The sequence below is a fragment of the Antechinus flavipes genome, chromosome 4, assembly GCF_016432865.1.
Source record: "Antechinus flavipes isolate AdamAnt ecotype Samford, QLD, Australia chromosome 4, AdamAnt_v2, whole genome shotgun sequence".
NCBI classification, from domain to species: domain Eukaryota; kingdom Metazoa; phylum Chordata; class Mammalia; order Dasyuromorphia; family Dasyuridae; genus Antechinus; species Antechinus flavipes.
The window spans coordinates 315651737-315672052 of record NC_067401.1 but is presented as its reverse complement, the minus strand read 5'-3'; the positions used below and the strand labels follow the sequence as shown (position 1 = coordinate 315672052).

The 20316-nt window shown below is 34.3% G+C and overlaps 1 long non-coding RNA gene across 1 annotated transcript; it reads right to left on the bottom strand.

Annotated features, from left to right (window-relative positions):
- Positions 1-9613: 9613 nt before the first annotated feature.
- On the bottom strand, positions 9614-13260 carry LOC127562217 (uncharacterized). The gene is made up of 2 exons (XR_007953635.1): positions 10306-13260; positions 9614-9751 (listed from the first exon to the last, which is right to left on the bottom strand). It is a non-coding gene; the product is annotated as an uncharacterized LOC127562217 (long non-coding RNA).
- Between the last annotated feature and the right edge of the window lie 7056 nt (positions 13261-20316).

Genomic DNA, 20316 nt, shown 5'->3' with positions numbered 1-20316 from the left:
TGTGTGCTGAGTGCTTTGCAATTATTACTTCATTTGATCCATCTAACAACTCTGCAAGATAGGTGCTCTTATTATCCCCATTTTTCAGATAAGGAAACTGAAGAAAATAGAGGTCAAGAGACTTGCCCAGTTAATAAGTGAGAGTGAACAGATTTGAACTCAGGCAAATGCTTTACACACAAGTCCTTACTCAGGCCCAGTGCTTTACACACTGATCCAGCTACCTGCCCAGAGGTATGTCAATATAGCCACCACTATAGTTTAGGCCAGTTTTTCTCAAACTTTTGTTTTCAGTATCTTTATCCTATTAAAAATTATTGAGGATCTCTCCAAAGTGTTTTTGTTTATCTGGGTTATATTTGTAGACATTTACCATATTGGAAATAAAAACTATTTTTGAATTTGTAGACCCTCCAAAAGGGTTTCAGAGATTCCCAGGATTCTCTAGACCTTTGAGTCTCCTCTGAGACTTTGAGAACCACTGGCCCTCACCATCTCTTCTCTGGATGCTGTAATAGTCTCCTAATTAGTTTTTTCTGATTTCCGTCTCTGCCTTCTCTAAATCATCTTTCATAGTATTGCCAAAGTAATCTAAGACACATTTTAGACTATTGATTATAATCTATTCGGTTACTCTCAATTGCCTCTAAGACAAAATAAAGTCTATATCCTGGCATTCAAGGCCCTTAATCATCTGGCTTTTACCTACCTATATAGCCTTTTCTTTACTCATTTCAAGTTCATTCCAAACTGTTCCACAAACTTAATATCACATTTGTTAATTCATGAATTTGTACAAGCTATCACATTTTGCCTTTCAGAATCTTAATCTTCTTTCAAGTCTCTACTAAACTTTCATTATATCCAAAAAGATTTTTCCTGATCCTTTCAGTTTTTAGTGACTTTTTATTTTCTAAATTGTCTTTAACTACATTTATCTGTGTATTTTCTTCTCAAAATCAATGTAAGTTCTTTGAGGGCAGGGATTTTTAATTTTTAAAAAATGTTAATAACCAAGCACAAAAAGCATGTAGTAGACCCTTAATAAATATTCATTGAATTGAATTGATCTTAATGATCTATTACAATTTCAGTCATCACTATGACATGGCACCTTGGATTTTGGAGGTACCAAGACACATCAATGATTCATATTATCTCTGTTAATAAAAGAATGATCTTTCTGCTGTGCTTTACCTTGACCAAAAACCATCTGAAATAGTGTTTAATCCTGAATGCTATGTTTTCAAAAGACCCTTATTTACCTGGAGACCATCCATTAAAAGCAAGAGAACTAAAAATCAGTCTATAAGGAGGATGAACTGAAGTAAATGAGTCTGTTTAGTCTGAGAAAGAGAAGACTTAGGAGAAAACATTATTGTTCATTTCAAATACTTGAATGGTTGTTATGTGGAAAAGTATTTGTTTTGTTTATCCTCAGAAAGCGACAAGGTAGAAACTACAGAGAAGCAAATATTTTCTCAACCTAAAGAAAATTATCTTAACCAATTAAAGTTGTACAAAAATGTAAATTGCTTCCCTAGGAAGTAATGAATCCTCCATTAGAGGGAATCTTTTAGCAGAAGATAGATTATCATTTGTTAGAAATGTTACAGGGAAATCCATAACATGCAATTTAGACTAGATGAATTCTGAGAACTCTTACAATTATGAGGTATTATTATACTATCTATTATTATAAGTTGTTTGTTGAGGGATTTTGTTTTTTTTGGGGGGTGCTAATTTGGAACAATGAAAATAAAAGAATAAAGAAGCAATCTATCTGCATATTAACAGAATATTAGATAAGAACAGACTAGAAAATAATCTCATCAGTATTAAATCTGTTAAATTTTTATTGCTTCTGTGCTCATAGCTAACCAGGATTAAAAGAGGTGGTTGACAAATATCTAGAAGGAGAAATGATAATTGCAAAAAGTTATCATGTCTTCAAAAAGAATAGATTATGCCAGGGAAATTAGGTAGTACAGTGGATAGTACTAGCCCTAGAGTCAGGATAACCTAAATTCAAATTTGGTCTCAAATATTTACTAGTTGTGATCCTGGGCAAGTATTTAACTTAAATTGCCTCACTAAAAAAAAAAATAAATAAATCATCCCAGAATAACCTCCTTTCCTTTTTTAATAACAGTTTTTTTTTCTTTTTCCAAATACATACAAAGATAGTTTTCAACAGTCACCTTTGCAAAAACCTGTTTTGCAATTTTTTCTTCTTCCTCACCTACTCCCTTTTCTAGATAGCAAGTAATCTAATATAGGTTAAATATGTGTACTACTTCTAAGTGTTTCCATATTTATCATGCTGCACAAGAAAAACCAGATATTCCTTTTCCTTTTTGACAAGATTATTCCCTTACCTAGTTGGTAAGGGGAAAGCTCTGGATATAGTTTACCTAGATTTTAGCAATAAAAAATTTTTTTAATAATAGCTTTTTTTTTCAAAATACATGCAAAGATAGTTTTCAACACTCATACTTGCAAAATCTTGTGTTCCAAAATTTTCTCCCTCCCTTCCCACCTCCTCCCTCCCCTAGACAGCAAGTAATTTAATATAGGTTAATCATATGCAATTCTTCTAAACATATTTCCACATTTATCATACTACACAAGAAAAATAAGGTCAAAAAGAAGTAAAAATAAGAAAGAAAAAATCAAGCAAGCAAACAATAACAACAACAAAGGCAAAAATACTATGTTGTGGTCCACATTCAATCCCCATAATCCTCCTCAGGATGCTAGAAAAACTTTTGATAAATATTTCATACTATATTTTAGGAAGAAATGGAGGTGATAATGCATTCAGATAGTCAAAACTGCTGGTTGACTGAACCTAAAGAACATTGTTAATGCTTATAACATGACAGGAGATTTGCAGGAAAATGTCCCTATGATCTCTACTTAGGCCTATGCTGTTTCACATTTATACCAATAAATTAGATATAAAGAGTATATCCATCATATTTTCAAATGATGCAAAGGTGGGAAGAGTAATTCATACAATTGTTTTTCAGTCAATTCACTTGTGTCCAACTCCCCAAAACCTCATTTGGGGTTTTCTTGGCAAAGATCTAGAGGGATTTGTCATTTTCTTCTCATTTTCTTCTCATTTTCTTCTCCAGCTCATTTACAGATGAGGAAACTAAGGCAAACAGGATTAAATGACTTGACCAGGATTAAACAGCTAGTGATTTTCTAAACCAGACTTGAATTTATGAAGATGGGTCTTCCTGACTTCAGGCCTTATCCGCTATGCCACTGTGTAACCCAATTCATACAGTACATGACAGGATACAAAAAGACCTTTATAGGTAGAGATGAATCTAATAAGATGAAATTCAACAAGAATAATTATATTCCTTGCATTTGTGTTTTTAAAAAAAGCAAACAAGACAAATGTAAGATCATGGCAGGGAGAGATATATAGATTGATTGTGGTTATTTTGAAAAGATATAAAGGTTTATGTGGACTGAAATATCATTGTCTTTGGAAAGAACCTGAGGAGTGACAAAAGGAAATTTTAGATTAGTTAGAACAAGCCAATTGGAAGCTCTATAGTTCTCTGTTAAGTACACAGTCACATAGTATCTAGTTGGGCATGAGAATTAATTCATGCTATTTACATTGTATATTTCTTATATATCCATAGGTTTTTTCATGTTGATTTGCCCATGAAAATGAGCTCCTTGAAAGCAGAAACTTTCTGTCTCTTTCTGTCCCCAGAGCTTCACACAGTGCTCAGGACATATTAAGTGCTTACCAATAGATTGTTTGTAGTCAGGAGCAATGGAAACAAAGACGATGGAAAGTCAGCTAATTGGATTCTGAGGGAAAAAATCCACATCTCAGTTGTAGATGGACCCTCAAAGCTATATAATAGCTCAGCATATGAAAATTCAGATAAGAAAGAAACATATTATTGGTTCCCATCAGAGGGTCAGGGAACTCAACAAGTATATCTGAGGCTCAAGAGTATCTTTTTTTCAGCCAAAGAGAGAGGGTTGAAGCTAGGGGTAGCCCCTTTCCTGACTAATACTTTACTTTTTTGTTTGTTTGTTTTTAATAACTTTTTATTGATAGAACGCATGCCAGGGTAATTTTTTACAGTATTATCCCTTGCATTCACTTCTGTTGCGATTTTTCCCCTCCCTCCCTCCACCCTTCCCCCAGATGGCAAGCAGTTCTTTACATGTTGAATGGGTTACAGTATATCCTAGAAACAATATATGTGTGCAGAACTGAACAGTTTTCTTGTTGCACAGGGAGAATTGAATTCAGAAGGTATAAATAATCCGGGAAGAAAAACAAAAATGCAAGCAGTTTATATTCATTTCCCAGTGTTCTTTCTCTGGGTGTAGCTGCTTCTGTCCATCTTTGATCAATTAAAGCTCTCTTTATCGAAGAGATCCACTTTCATCAGAATACATCCTCAAACAGTATCATTGTTGAGGTATATAATGATCTCCTGGTTCTGCTCATTTCACTTAGCATCATTTCATGTAAGTCTCGCCAGTCCTCTCTGTATTCATCCTGCTGGTCATTCCTTACAGAACAATAATATTCCATAACATTCATATACCACAATTTACCCAACCATTCTCCAATTGATGGACATCCTTTCATTTTCCAGCTTCTAGCCACTACAAACAGGGCTGCCACAAGCATTTTGGCACATATAGGTCCCTTTCCTTTCTTTAGTATCTCTTTGGGGTATAAGCCCAGTAGAAACACTTCTGGATCAAAGGGTATGCACAGTTTGATAACTTTTTGAGCATAGTTTCAAATTGCTCTCCAGAATGGCTGGATGTGTTCACAATTCCACCAACAATGTATCAGTGTCCCTGTTTTCCCACATCCCCTCCAACATTCCCCATTATCTTTCCCTGTCATTCTAGCCAATCCGACAGGTGTGTAATACTTTACTATTAGAGGATACTAGGAAACAGAAGGTACTTATAGAACTAGGAGACTGAAAGTCTATTCTTTCTTTGTATCTCCATTTCTTAACTGAAAGTCCAGCTAGAAGCTTAGGAGGTCACAGCAGATAGTCTAGGCTCATTAGACCAGTGACTAAGCTAATTTGTGATGCCTTAAGAAAAATAGAAGAAATTTTGCCCATGAATTCCAATGACACCTCTTATTAGAGTTCATATAATGAGTACTTTTTATGGAACCATAGCTTATGCAAACAGGATATATTTATATATTATATATGGCCTATGTGGTTTATGCATCATGCTTCTCTTGCCATATCATGTTACTTTACTTATATGCTAGTATGCAAGGTTATGTATATCATATTAGTATTTCTACATATTGTTTCTGAGTGTGATCTATATACTCAGTCATATTTGCAAATATTTTTGAGTTGCAACATGCTTCCTATTGTGTAAGAATCACATATTTAGTCAGATTTAGGGATCAAGTAGAAGATATGAGTCCAGTAAGGGAATCATCTCCTGATCCAGATAACTGGAGAAAGTGAATATATGACACTTTCAATTAAGTGCAGGGAGTTGTGTGGGTATGTTCTTGTATAGATTATGTGAGGAAGACAGAGGGGAAGGGGGAGAAACAATAGAAAAATCTTGAATTCCTGAGTAAACTTCCATGGTTGAGCCTCAGGAATGCTGTATAAAGATAGAGCAAGCTCCTGTGTTTGAATGTAGAGTCAAAAGGGGCACAGGGCATAAATTTGAGTAAGATAATGTGGGCTGGGAAAAGTTGATTGATACACTTGATTCTGTTAATTTCTACCATATTTTTTTCTTTTAACAAAGCTTGAACTTTGTGAAGTGACCTAAGATACTAAAGATATTGGGAGCTGACTTCTCCCCAGCTTGCAAAGAAGGGGAGAGAGATCAGGGCTATAAGATGAAGTTTTTGCTACAGCGAGAGTTTAACATCATTTTCTAAAGAGATCAGGAAGAAATGCAACTCTCAGGATCTTTAACAACCTGTGTTCTCCTTGAAAGACAACCAGTCCAAATTTTACCCCAAAAATTGTTACACAAATATTATAATTAAAAAGCCATATACTTTTTCCTTTGCAAATAATCTCTTGAAACACGACTGGATTAGAAGGAGGGAGGCAAATTTAAGCGTTTTGAGTACTGATTTGAGATTTGATTGTATAAAATCATGCCAAATCCTTCAACTAAGGAAATTCAAGTCTACCCCCAAAGGTGTGGAACTAAAGAGATGAGAGTCAGAGAGTGAGAAAAAGAATGCTAATTCTCAATAATTCTGTCTATTATTGAGTAAAGTGTACAACGACCAGTTATTCACCTTTTATTTGTAGCCTGTGTATTCCTTGGATATGACACAGGCAATTGGCTCAATAAATTTCCCAGGTCTTATTTTTCTTGTTTCCTCTTCCACAAAGAAGAATTTGGGTACTGGCAAATGGTTCAAAGAAAGCTGAACACAAGATAAGTAAGTAGATAATCATAAGAGGGTATGTCACTGCCTTTTCAAGGAATTCAAGTCACCTATTCCACACAAACTACATCCCAGAATATTGAAGGAATTGACTAGATCTTCAAAAGAAAGTAAAGACTTAAAAAAGTGCCATAGGACTAAGGGAGGGCACATGAGGAAGAAGAGGTTGAAAGTGAAGAAGGAGGTGATGGTATACACACGGACTGCAATAATGGAAATGGAAATGACAACAATAAAAAATGAAATTGAAAATTAATTATAATAATTAAATTTAGCCCCAGAGAAGAGATTAAAAAAAAAAAAGCTTCCTTTCCTTATTTTAAAAGACATGTTTCTGGAATATTCTCCAAATATTAGTTTTAGGCTTCATGTTCAATATTTTTTATCAATGATTTAATGAAGGCTTAGTGAGCAAAAATTGGAAGTGATAGTGCAAATACAGAAATATGGCATTAGGATCCAAAAAGATATTGACAAATTAATAGCTAAATCTAATAAATGGAATTTAATAGAAGCAAATGTAAAATATTAGACAATAGATTATGTCAAAAAAAAAAGTTCACAGAATTTTAGTGAATTATGCTGAGTGAACTGAAGAGCATCTTAAGGAAGAAGATTCTCTTATACACTCTTCTCTTTTACATTCTCCCATAGTGACCTTAACTATTCCTATAACTTTAATTATCATATCTACTCAGATGACTCCCAAATAAATTGAACTGATATGTATAAAGTGCTTTGCAAACTTAAAGACATTATATAAATGCTAGCTACCATTGTTGTTGTTGTTGTTGTTAATAATAGGTAAAAAAATAATGATTGATCGATGCAGCCTTGCTTTTCCCTTGAAGTCTAGACCTGTATGAGTGCCTCCTGCTAGACTTCTCCATTTGAATAATCTCCATATTCCAAAATAGATTTATCATCTTTTGCCTCACATTTTACTCCTCTTCCAAATTCCTTATTTTTATTGATCCTCTGAATCATACAGGCTCAAAACTTCAATCATTTTTTAACTCCTCTCTCCAATCCCTAATTTCAATTCATCACTAAATTCTGTCATTCTATTTCCACAATGTTTTTCATATCCACCTCTTTCTCTCTATCACACCACCATGTTAGTCTAGAGCCTCATCAGTTCATTTGGTCTATTGTAAGAGTTTCTAAACTAAGCCTCCATTCTCTCCCTTCTTTTGTCTTCTCTTCACACAGCTCAGACAGCTACTAAAATAAACTTTCAAATCAAAGAACTGACTATGTCACTCACTTGTTCCAAAATTGTTAATAGCTTGCTATTATCTCTAAGATAAAATAAAAATTCCTTAACTTGATTCTTTCATGTCTTACACACTTTGCATCTGCTGTTCTGCCTCATCTCAGGATAACCTAATCACTTCTAATCTTACCAGCTGATGCTGCTTACTCTAGCTTTGATTGAATCTCCCTCAGCTTCCTCTCAATCTGATTGAAGAAGTGGAGGGCAGAAAAGCAAACTCCTTCCAATGCCTTACTTTATAAAAGGCAGAAACTTTTTTTTTTTAAGTTCATTTCACTTTGTCTGCTCCTCTACCCAGTTTCAACTCCATAGAACGGGATATCCCCCAGTGATTCTCCTATCCTACCCCCATTTTTTGCCTCTTTTTGTATGTCATTTCCCTCTTTAAATCTTAAGGTCCTTAAAAACAGGCACTATCTTTCTTTTTATTATATGTATCCTCAGCACTTAGTGCTGTGTGCTTGATCCATAGTAGACATTAATATAAATGTTTCCTGGATTAGATTGGACTTCCAAACCATTCTTTCATGGAGGTAGAAAGTCCTCGGTTATTACACATTGCATATGTTTTGGGACTTTTTCTATGTATTGACAAAGTATGCTGGTTTTTTTTTTCTCTTAAAAAAACCCAACAACCTATTTTTCATATGGGATGGCTTTCTGAGATGGAGGAGGGATAACTATGTTGATGAAATAGAAGATAAGCAAATTTTAAAACCTTTGTACAAACAAAACTAATACAAACAAGATTAGAAGGGAAGCAACAAACTGGGAAAACATTTTTACAGTTAAAGGTTCTTTATGATAAAGGCCTCATTTCCAAAATATATAGTGAATTGACTCTATAAGTAAATCAAGTCATTCTCCAATTGCTAAATGGTCAAAGGATATGAACAGACAATTTTCAGATGATGAAATTGAAACTATTTCTACTCATATGAATGGGTGTTCCAAATCACTATTGATCAGAGAATGCAAATTAAGACAACTCTGATACCACTATACACCTGTCAGATTGACTAAGATGACAGGAAAAAATAATGATGAATGTTGGAGGTGATATAGGAAAACTGGGACACTGATACATTGTTGGTGGAGTTGTGAATGAATCCAACCATTCTGGAAGCAATCTGGAATTATGCTCAAAAAGTTATCAAACTGTGCATACCCTTTGATCCAGCAGTGTTACTACTGGGTTTATATCCCAAAGAGATACTAAAGAAGGGAAAGGGGCTTGTATGTGCCAAAATGTTTGTGACAGCTCTTTTTGTAGTAACTAGAAACTGGAAAATGAATGGATGCCCATCAACTGGAGAATAGTTGGGTAAATTGTGGTATATGAATGTTATAGAATATTATTGTTCTGTAAGAAATGACCAGCAGGATGAATACTGAGAGGCTTGGAAAGGCTTACATGAACTGATGCTCAGTGAAATGAGAAGAACCAGGAGATTATTATACACTGCAATAACAACACTGTATGAGGATGTATTCTGATGGATGTGGACATCTTCAACAGAGAGTACATCTAATTCAGTTCCAATTGATCAATGATGGACAGAATTAGCTATACCCAGAGAAAGAACACTGGGAAATGAATGTGGACTACTTGCATTTTTGTTTTTCTTCCCAGGTTATTTTTACCTTCTGAATCCAATTCTTCTTGTGCAACAAGAGAACTGTACAGTTCTGCATACATATATGTATCTAGGATAAACTATAACATATTTAACATGTATAAGGCTGCTTGCTATCTAGGGGAGGGAGTGGGGGGAGGGAAGGGAAAAGTTGGAACAGAAGTGAGTTAACGTTGCAAAAAATTACCCATGCATATGTTCTGTCAATAAAAAAATTGCAATAAAAAAGAAATAGAAGAATGAATAAAAACTTGTTTTATTAATAAATAAGAGTAGTTTACAAATTCTTGAAGAGGTGAAAAAGTAAATGAAAACAGGGCTATCACTACTGATGTACATAGAAAAGTTAGAAATTTTCAATGAGATATTCTTATATATCTGAAAAAAAACAAAAACAAAAAGCTTAAATAAATAGAATTTTCTTGCATTTTTCACACTTCTGAGACCAAAAGAAGCTCAAATTAAAGTTTTATTTGGAAAAGGAACTTCTGTGGCTAATCATAGAGCAAAAGCATATTCTGCTGCATCTCCTATGCCCTCTGCTGAATATCTGCAGCACTGCTATATTCAGTGTATTTAGAAGTTAGCCTAAGACTTCCCAGCATAAGTTGCATTCTACATTACCAAATAGAATCTAAATCATGTGCTTTAACATTTTAATGTTAAGCATTGTGCTTTAATAAGTAAAAAGCAATCAAAGATCCTCATATGCCTAATGTGGGAACTCTTAATCAGAACATTTAATTCTTCCCCAATCCTTCTCTAATCAGCAGAACAAATCAGGGTTTGCTGTATTACTCTATTGGTTGTCTAGACTAAAGAAAGTGGTAGAGAAAATGTTGATGATGCAAATTAAACTTAAAGGTGTACTGTGCATATAATTTTAATTTTTATTGGTTTTTTGTTTGTTTTGTTTTTTAATAAAGACACACCTCTTCTAGGTAAATTTCACTTAAGATGTTTCTCACGATTTGGTTTTGGGTTGTTTTTTTCCCTCTTTCTGAATTATCCCAAAATATGTCAGCAGGGGGCAGCATCCACCTTTAAGAGAAAGTTTGTTCTGCTAGGAAGATAACAGGAGACGTTAGTTAATTTCTATCTTACTCTGACAACATGTTCAAGTTCTTTTACAAATAATGTTTATGATTTAAGAAAATGCATAGCAAACTAATAAATTCTCCAAAACACATACTTGGATATGTCTCTATTTTCCCTCGAGCTGTCACTAACATTAGATATAGTAGCAAGTACCACATCTGGAAACCAGCATAGCTGAACTTAGCTAGGAGGGTTTGGTTAGCTTGCCAAAGTCTGAAGCTGCCCATGGGCATCACTTTCAGGAATTATTTAAACTACTTTTGATCTACCCTCCCTAACCCAAACAAAACTCAATAAATATTCAATATCTCTCCCCTTCCCCCCATTGCTGTAATGTTCAGTAATCTATGTTTTTTATTCTTATTATAGCTTTTTATTGACCAAACATATGCATGGGTAATTTTTCAACATTGACCCTTGCAACAACTTCTATTTCAACTTTTCCCCTCCTTCCCTCCACCTTCTCCCCTAGATGGCAGGTAGTCCTATACATGTTAAATATGTTAAAGTATATGTTAAATGCAATATATGTATACATATTTATACAGTTGTCTTATTACATAAGAAAAATAAGATTTAGAAAGAAGGTAAAAATAACCTAGGAAGAAAAACAAAAATGCAAGTAAACAATAACAGAAAGAAGGTAAAAGCTATGTTGTGGTCCACACTCATTTCCCAGTGTTCTTTCACTGAGTGTAGCTGGTTCTGTTCATCACTGATCAGTTGGAACTGATTCGGATCCTTGCATTGTTGAAGATAGCCACTTCATCAGAATGGATATTCATATAGAATTGTTGTTCAAGTGTATAATGATCTGGTTCTGCTCATTTCACTGAGCATCAGTTCTTGTAAGTCTCTCCAAGTTTCTCTGTATTCATCCAGCTGGTCATTTCTTACAGAACAATAATATTCCATAACATTCATATACCACAATTTACTCAACCATTCTCCAACTGATAGGCATCCATTCAATTTCCAGTTTCTAGCTGTTGGAATCCTTACAAAGTGTTAAGTCATTAGAGTCGATAGAGACAATAATTATCTAATTTAGCATGGTTCAGTATGATTGATCTGATCTTAGGAGGAGATGTTATGGGCCAGAACTTGAAACAAGGTACTAAGTAGAACTGATAGAAACAATGCTTGTGTTCACACCTTTAGAGAGCTCATATAAGCAAGAAGCTCTTAGGGCCAGAGAGCACGCTGGGAGGAAACCCATAATCCCACTTTCGGAGAAGGAACATAAAAAGAGCTTCAGTGAGCCAGTCAAGTCAGTTCAGGAGAAGCCCTCTCTCAGAGACGCAACCAGATTCACTTCATCTCACACCACTGTGGTAGCTGGGCTCCTGCACTTCCCTCGCTGAGACCAAGGCTTTTCTGAAAGGCTCTCCAGAAAGCTGCCCAGCCCCAGACAAGGAGACAAGAGATTCATTCCACTTTCCACCTTTGTGCTGGCTGGAGGCTGAAGGGCAAACCTTTGGATTTGGAGACATTCAGAGGGATCTCTTGGAACCAAGCAGAGAGATAAGTCCTAACCCGGCTATTTTGGAGGAAGCAATAAAAGATCTGAACTTTTAACACCTGGCTGCATTTGGAGTAATTTATTACTTTTAACTGAAACAAAGGCTGCCTCTAGAAAACCTCCCCCAAGAAACCTACTCCCAGAGAGAACCATTATATTTTAAAGAAGAGAACATCATATCTAGCCACTACAAAAAGGTCTGCTGAAAACATTTTCACATATACAGGTCCCTTTCCCTTCTTTAATATTTCTTTGGGATATAAGACCAGTAATAACCAGTAAACTATTTTAAAGGAAGCTTCCATAATTTTTCATCCTTGAAGAGTCCCTTGTCTCTTCAATGCTAGTCTCTGTTCATAGTTTCCTCTCATTCTCTTCCTCAGTTTCTTTTTTTTACTTTTTATCCAGACCATTATTACAGGGAAATTCCAAAGAAGGGATTCTCTCTCCAGTTCCAATCAGCCTCTGCTGTGCAATTTACAGTCACAAAAAAAATCTCATTTTATCCTCATAACAATTCTGGGAGATAGATGCTATTATTATTCTCATTTTGTAGAAGAGGAAATTGAGGAAGTCAAAAGAAGCTTAGGGTCACACAGTTAGTAAATATATAAGATCATATTTGAATCTATGTTTCTTTGACTCTAAGCAGGTTCTTTGATATTCAAGGTGGCCTCTCATTATTGGAGAGAGGAAAGAGAAATTATGAAGACCTAAAAGAATCAACAATGTTCATGCTCTCTGAATAAGAGATATCATAGAACCTTAAAAATGAAGAGTATTAGCTAAGTGCAGTTCAGCCTAAGCAAGTGGTTATTTATGAAGCTACTAAAAAAATAATTAGTATTTACCATATTGGAGACAAGCTTCTTGAGGGTAGGGCTTATTTGATTTTTGTCTCTGCTTACTAAATGCTTATTGAATTAAATTATATGTAACTATACTTCAGCATATTCAATAACAGAAAACTCAGGCATCTTATCCTTGTTTTGAATAGGTCTGGTTGTCAGGAAATTTTTCTTCAAGCTGAAATCTGTTTCTGGAGTTCCTTCCTAGGATCAAGCAGAACACATAAAACCCCTCTTCCAGCAGTTATCATGGCCTCCCCAAAATTTAAAAATATCTCAGCCTGTTTCAAGCAATCCTCATGTGACATGGTTGCCAGACTTTTCATCTTGTAATTAATTAATTTAATGGCAATAAAAACCAGAACTCTTCTTCAGAACAAACTTCAGAACGTAATGAAAACAACTCTATTTATAATCATATGTCCTGGACTTGAAGTTCAAAATTCCTTTCTAACCTTGAATAAACCCATTTAATCACTCTAAGTTCCAATTTCCTCTTCTATGAAATGGGGATAACAATGCTACTATTCCTATCTCACATTATTATTATAAAGAAGATATAAATGAAATTTTTGTAGGTAATAAAGCAACAAATATATATCATTTTTGTTAATTATTCCAGATGTAGACTACATATTTTAGAATAACTCCTGATTCCCAAGTCTCTCTCCTTACTTCACACACATAGATAAATTGGAGATCTTATATATATAGATAAAGGAGCTATTATGTTATTGTATATTCCCATTATCAACTAATTCAAAGGTTAGAAGTGAGAAAGTAAAAGTAATTCTCACACCCAACTCCCTTTTTTTTCATGACTTCCTTTTATTCAATCAAATGAAACAGTGCTTATAAAGTTCTTAGCAGAATGCCTGGCACATTTTTGCTATTGTTTGCCCTTCATTTTCAAAGAGGACCCAATGGCATAATGGGATGATGTTCTAATTTATAAGTGAATTGGATTTAAGTGAGGCAGAATTACACTAAGTCATTAGCCTCATTCTCTCTTTCAGGATCATTGAAGTCCAGTGATAAAACAAAAGCCATGACAACTGGTGATTGTTTGAGAAGACCTTGCCATCTTTGATGTCTGACTAAGCCCTAAGATGTCAGGGTACCTACTTTGGCCTTCTTTATGGCCATTGGAAAAAAATTTTAAATTCTCAACTGAGAAAAGTCTTCACATGATTGGGGTAGACACCTTAACTTGCCAACAGATTTGAGACCTATAGGTAACTCTGAATTTAGGTTAGCTCATCTGCTGAAATAGTTTACTAGAGTATGCCTGCTGTGTGTGGTACAGCTTTTTTTGAACTACAGGTGAGAATTGAATGACATAAAGGTATATGGGCAACTTTGAAAGAAACGTCCATAGCAGAACTGCTAGTCTTCCTTGATACGCTCTGGCACATAGCTGGCACTTAATAAATGCTTATTTCTTACCTCTTTGCCTTATTGACAGCTAGATGGCACAATGAAGAACACCTGGAGCCAGAAAGATTTGAATTGAAATTCAATCTCAAACACTCTTCACTTGTGTTGTCCTGTTAGTCACTTAAACTTTCTGTTCAGTTTCTCCAACTGTAAAATGTGAATAATAATAACACTTACATCTCAGGGTTGTTGTGAAGATCAAGTATGATAATATTTGTAAAGTGTTTAACACAGTTCCTTAAAAAATGCTTATTTTTCACCTCCCATTATCAGATGATAGATTGTAGTGCTAACGTAAAACTCCCAACCTAGACATCATCACCTGCATTTGCTAAAATACTGACTTGATCTATATTTCCACTATGAGTTGTAAAAAAAAATAGCTTGAAAGTCTATCTCCTTCATACCATATTGTAATATCTTTTTTTTTAATGGTAACTACTTATATGGGTATTGCACCTCAAAGCTGACAAAGCACTTCACATATTTTATGTAATTGGCACCTTTTAGTAACCCTGTGGTTAGTATTTCCCTCATTTTACAGATGAGAAAACAGTGGCTAAGAGAAGGCAAATGACTTGCCCAGGCTAATACCTAATAAGTGACTGAATCAGAATTTGAACTTAATTTCTTGATTCTGAATCTAATGACTTATCCACTATATGACCCAGCTACTTTTTAGACCAAAGCTTCTTAAGCTGCATCACCACCCCATATGGGGTCATGTAACTAAATATGGGGTAGTGAAAAATTTGTCAATGGTAAAAGATATCAAATATTCCACCAAAATTTAATTTTTAATGTAAAAATAAATAAGCAGTCCATCTCATTATTTGCTTCCATTATTAATAAATGATAAAAATTATATGCATAGCAAAGAATTATTTTTAAATAATTTTTTTTATGATTTATTATCATTAAATGTTTGATTTAAATACTTATTTTATATACCTCTCTAAACGTGGGGTCATGTAAAAAATTTTTTAGTAAAAAAGAATCATTAGGGGAAAAGTATAAGAAGCCCTGCTTTAGATAATGTTTGTGTGTGTGTGTGTGTGTGTGTGTGTGTATGTATGTGTGTATGTTAAATACTACAGATAAAAAGCAAGGAACTAACAACCCCTACCCTCAAGCAGTTGACAGTCTAATTTGGTAAACCACTTGCAAAGAACTATGTACAAATTTTATACAGCTAACTGGGGAAAAAATCTCAGAGGGAAGACACTAGCAATAGGTAACAGAAGAAAACAGAGGAAAGGCCTACTGGGTGAGGGGACATGAGACTGGTATTGAATCACAAAATAAGATATGAGGAAGAGATAATAAGCAAAAGCATTCCAGGAAGGAGGAATATCTAATAAAATGGCACAGAGTAAGGAGATGAGGTTATCCTGTGGGAGAAACAGCAAAGAGACCTATTTTCTTGGCTCTCTGAATATGTGGGAGGTTCCTAATAATTCATAGGATAATAAAATCCTAGCTTTAAAACTAAAAGGGATGTTAGAGGCTATTAAATTTGACTTTCTAATTTAGCAAGTGAAGAAATGAGTTGCAGAGATAATAACTGATTTTCCCAGAGGCAAACAGATGTATGAATCAAAATACATGATAAACATTTGTTGAATTAATGAAACTTAATAAATATAAATGTAAAATCCTACATTTAAGTTTTTGAAATTATTTGGCATAGATTTAAAGCTAAAAGGGAAGCGGTAATCTAACCTGCAGTATGTGAAACTGTTACCCAAAACCCTGTCATATAACTGCATTATTGCTGCTCCTCTTTGTGGCGTGAGTAGCAAATTAATCTCAAAGTACTTAAATAGAAGCCTATACTAATACTCTCCTTGAGAGACTTGAACAGAAGCACTAGCTCTGGGAAATTGGGTGGCAACTGTGTCTTGCTGCTCTATTTATCTCATTTTCATCACTTTTTTATTACATTAATTATTCTTTTCATTAAACAAATTTAATTTGTTTTTCTATGATGTAGTATGTAAAAGTAATAATTAAAAGTAAAAGAGTAGATGTCATTTTCAAGAAATAGAGAAGAGAAATAGAAGAAAAGAACACTGGAGACCAAATCTCATTTAGGGGGCTGGAAGAATTAAGAGAGCCAGAAAAAGAGAAAAGAGAAGGAATTGTCAGTGAGTTAAGAATATAACTAAGAAAGTGGAGATACTGAAATCAAGGGAAAGGGGAGTTTAAGAAATAAATGCTCAGTAAGATTTGTAAATTGAGGTCAGCTAGGATAGAGTATTGGGCCTAGAGTCAGGAAGATTCAAGAAGACTGAATATGAATTCAGACATTTACTAGATGTGTGATCCTAGGCAAATAACTTACCCATTTGCCCCAGTTTTTTCATCTGTAAGATGAGCTGGAGAAAAAAAATGGCAAACCATTTCAATATCTTAAAAAAAAAAAAAAAACCCTGAATGCAATCATAAAGAGTGGGAACACAACTAAACAACATTTGCAAATGCTTTGGAGAAGTTGTAGAGGATGAGAAATGAAAAAAATGGTCTTTTGACTTACCCTAGTTAACAGGCTATTGTTTATCTTTAAGAGAAAAATTTCCATGAAGTGGTGACAGAAGAGGCTGGATTTCAAAAGGCTAAAGAGAAAGAAGAGAATAGATGATTAGGAAAGAGAAGTGCTGTTAAAATACTGAAAAATGTCCGACAGTGAAAGAAAAAGGAATATTTGAAGAGGAACTAATGAAGATCAACTGATCATTTTTTCAAGACACAGGAAACCAAAAAACCAAGAGGGGATGGGTGAATTCAGAGAGAAAATAATTGAGATCCTGAAGGGATCCACCTCAGAAAAGTATAGGAACATCTTTTTCTCTGAGATAGGCAGTTAAAAAAAGAAGGGTACGCAGATGAGACATAAAGGAGAAAAAAAGAAGAAAAGTATAAATGTCATTTAGATTAGCTCTGTATTACCTACTTGTCAACACTGAGGACTCAGGGTCAAAGAGAAAGGTAAAATGAACAGTTACATTTGGGTTACTTCCTACCATTTAAAATATATGTCTTTATAGATAATGTGTTGATATGTATTGTTATTTCAGATTCCTTCATGATGCTTTTATAATGTAGTGCTAAATTTGGCATGGCACATAATTATTAATGAGATTCTCATAGGATCATAAAATTAAGATAAAAGGATATTTGGTGGATCTATGATGTATGTTTCTTGGACTATTTTTATTTCATTTTTGTGTCTCCAGTGCCCAGCACAAAGGTTAGGACAAAGTAGGCGCTTGTTGAATGGCTTAATATAGCCCCTTTCATTTTACAAATCAGGAATTCAAGACACATTAAGGTCAAGTGATTTTCCCAAGATCGCACAAGCACAAAGTGGCAGAGTGATATTCAAACTCACATCACCGACCATCAAATCCATCCCTCTTTTCTCTATATGCTATAGTCTCTCTTGCTGTAAGGCTTTGTAAGGCTTAGAGAGAAAGGGGTTAAGGGAAAATCTACTCATCTTGAGTTAAAGTATCTGACAGCTGTTTACTTTCAATCTCATCACTCATATCCCTTTCAGACACTCCATTTCCATCCCCCATCCCCAAGGCTGCTCTATTTATTCTCCAGCTGTTGGAAGGTTCCATTTGACCTAATGGTTTTGAGAATCCAAGGTTATTCTCAGACCACTTTCACCTTAACAAATGATTGTAAGAGGGGTCAGCTTTCTACAAGAGAAACAGTAGGTGCTTTGTATCAGGTTCTCTATTTAACATGTCATCATTCTGAAAAGTTCATTCTTTCCTAGTTTGCTCAGCGGGCTTTGAGCTCTCTCTGGGATGAAGTCAATGAAACAATTGTGTCAACCCTGAAAAGATATTCTCTTGTTTTAATCCAGCTTTGACTATGGCAGCAACAAGACATTTATGAATGAACCCCTTCCTCATGCATATATTTGGAGATATTAAGAGATCCAAAATACCAACCATTGTTCAAGAATAGGGGAGGATATAATGAATAATGGATCCTAGTATCCCTATCCTGCAGCTGGATTTCTTTGACCAGAGACCAGCAAGCTAATGCTGAATGTATCCTAAGAGTGAAGCTGTTTTCAAATTGTATTTTAAATTTTGTTGGAAGGTTCTTGAGCCTCATTTTTGTTGGGAAGTCCTGTGCTTCTGTTTCCTCCTGCCAAATGAGACCATTGCACTAAATGACTCTAAGGTCCCTTCCAATTTTACATGTATGACCCAAAAGTCTTGTCATATAAGTGTTTTCAAAGTTTGAAAACAAAAAAATAGCTAGTTAGCATCTGTGTAGTACATTATGGTTTGCAAAAATTATCACATTTTATCCTCATAAGCTTGGAAGATAGATGCCATTATTAGCCCTATTTTATAAATGAGGAAACCAAGGTAGACATATGTTCAATTATTTGCTCAGGATCAAATAGCTAACAAGTGTCTTGGATGAGATTTAAATCAGGTCTTTCTTACTATAAGTCAGGTGTTCTAATCATTAAAACCACTTTGCTTCAAGATTTAGACAGCTGAACCTATTTAACATGTATAGGACTGCTTGCCATCTGGGGGAGGGGGTGGAGGAAGGGAGGGGAAAAATCAAAACAGAAGTGAGTGCAAGGGATAATGTTGTAAAAAATTACCCTGGCATGGGTTCTGTCAATAAAAAGTTATTTAAAAATAAAAAATAAACAAAAAAAAAAAAAGAAAGAAAAGAAAGAAAAGAAAGAAAGAAAGAAAGAAAGAAAGAAAGAAAGAAAGAAAGAAAGAAAGAAAGAAAGAAAGAAAGAAAGAAAGAAAGAAAGAAAGAAAGAAAGAAAGAAAGAAAGAAAGAAAGAAAGAAAGAAAAAAAAGATTTAGACAGTTGGTCAAGAAGATGAAGGGTATTATTATTATTAAAATTATTTTTTCTATTATTAGTATTAAACAATATAAAAAGGATATTCAAGAGTGGAGGGATAGACAGAGATTTTTTTCCTAGAGGAAGAGGAGGAAGGGCCAAATTATGGAATAACTGGACTGCCACACAAGGAGATAAAACAATCATTTCTGTACTCTAATATTAGAGTTTCAAATTGTACCTGCTGTGTTTTCCTGACTTTCTTAAGAATTAACTGAAATGCTTTACAAAATTTTCAGCACTATTTAAATAACATATTTTCCCAAAAATTTCTATGATTTTATCTATTTGGGGAGGCCCTGTGAGACACTTTTATCTCCAAGGAAGATCATTACCCAGTCTTATCTTTACTACGAGAATGTGTTATTAAAGGATGCTATGAAATCTTTGCTGTAGATCTTTAAAAATCGATTATTTTCCCTATGAGTAAGTAGCAATTATATAATCCTATAAGGTTTATCATGTTCTTTACATACATTATCTGATTTGATCCATAAGACAAGAATTAATCCCTATTTTACAGACGAGGGAAAAGGTTCAAAAGAATTGACTTACTATTTTTATTTAATTTTATTTTTTCATTGAACAAAAATCTATGTTCTCTTTTTCAGTTTTTCCCCTGCCTGCCACAAGAAGAAAAGAAAAACTTTTGTAAAAAATTTTCATAATTAAAATAAATTTCCACATTGGCCATGTCTAACATATATATATGCCTGATTCTATAGTCTGAGGTATCACCTCTCTATCAGGAAATGGATAATATATTTTATTGAGGTTTCTCTACATTAATAATTGGTCAATGGGTTAGTCAGAGTTCTTACACTTTTCAGTTATTTGAACAATGTTGTTATCATATAATTTTTTTCTGCTGATTCTGCTTACTAGCTCAGATAAGTCTTATCATGTTTCTCTGAAATGATCCTTATTGTCATTTCTTATAGAACAACAGTATACCATTATTTTCAAATAAACTATTTGTTCTATCATTCCCCAATTGATGAGGACCTTGTTTGTTTTCATTTTTTTGCCACCACAAAAAAAGAGCTGCTACCACTGTTTTTGTTGATATTGGTCATACTTTCTTCTATTGCTTTAGTTTTTAAACGATTTTTTAAAAGTTTTATTGATATTTTGTTCTT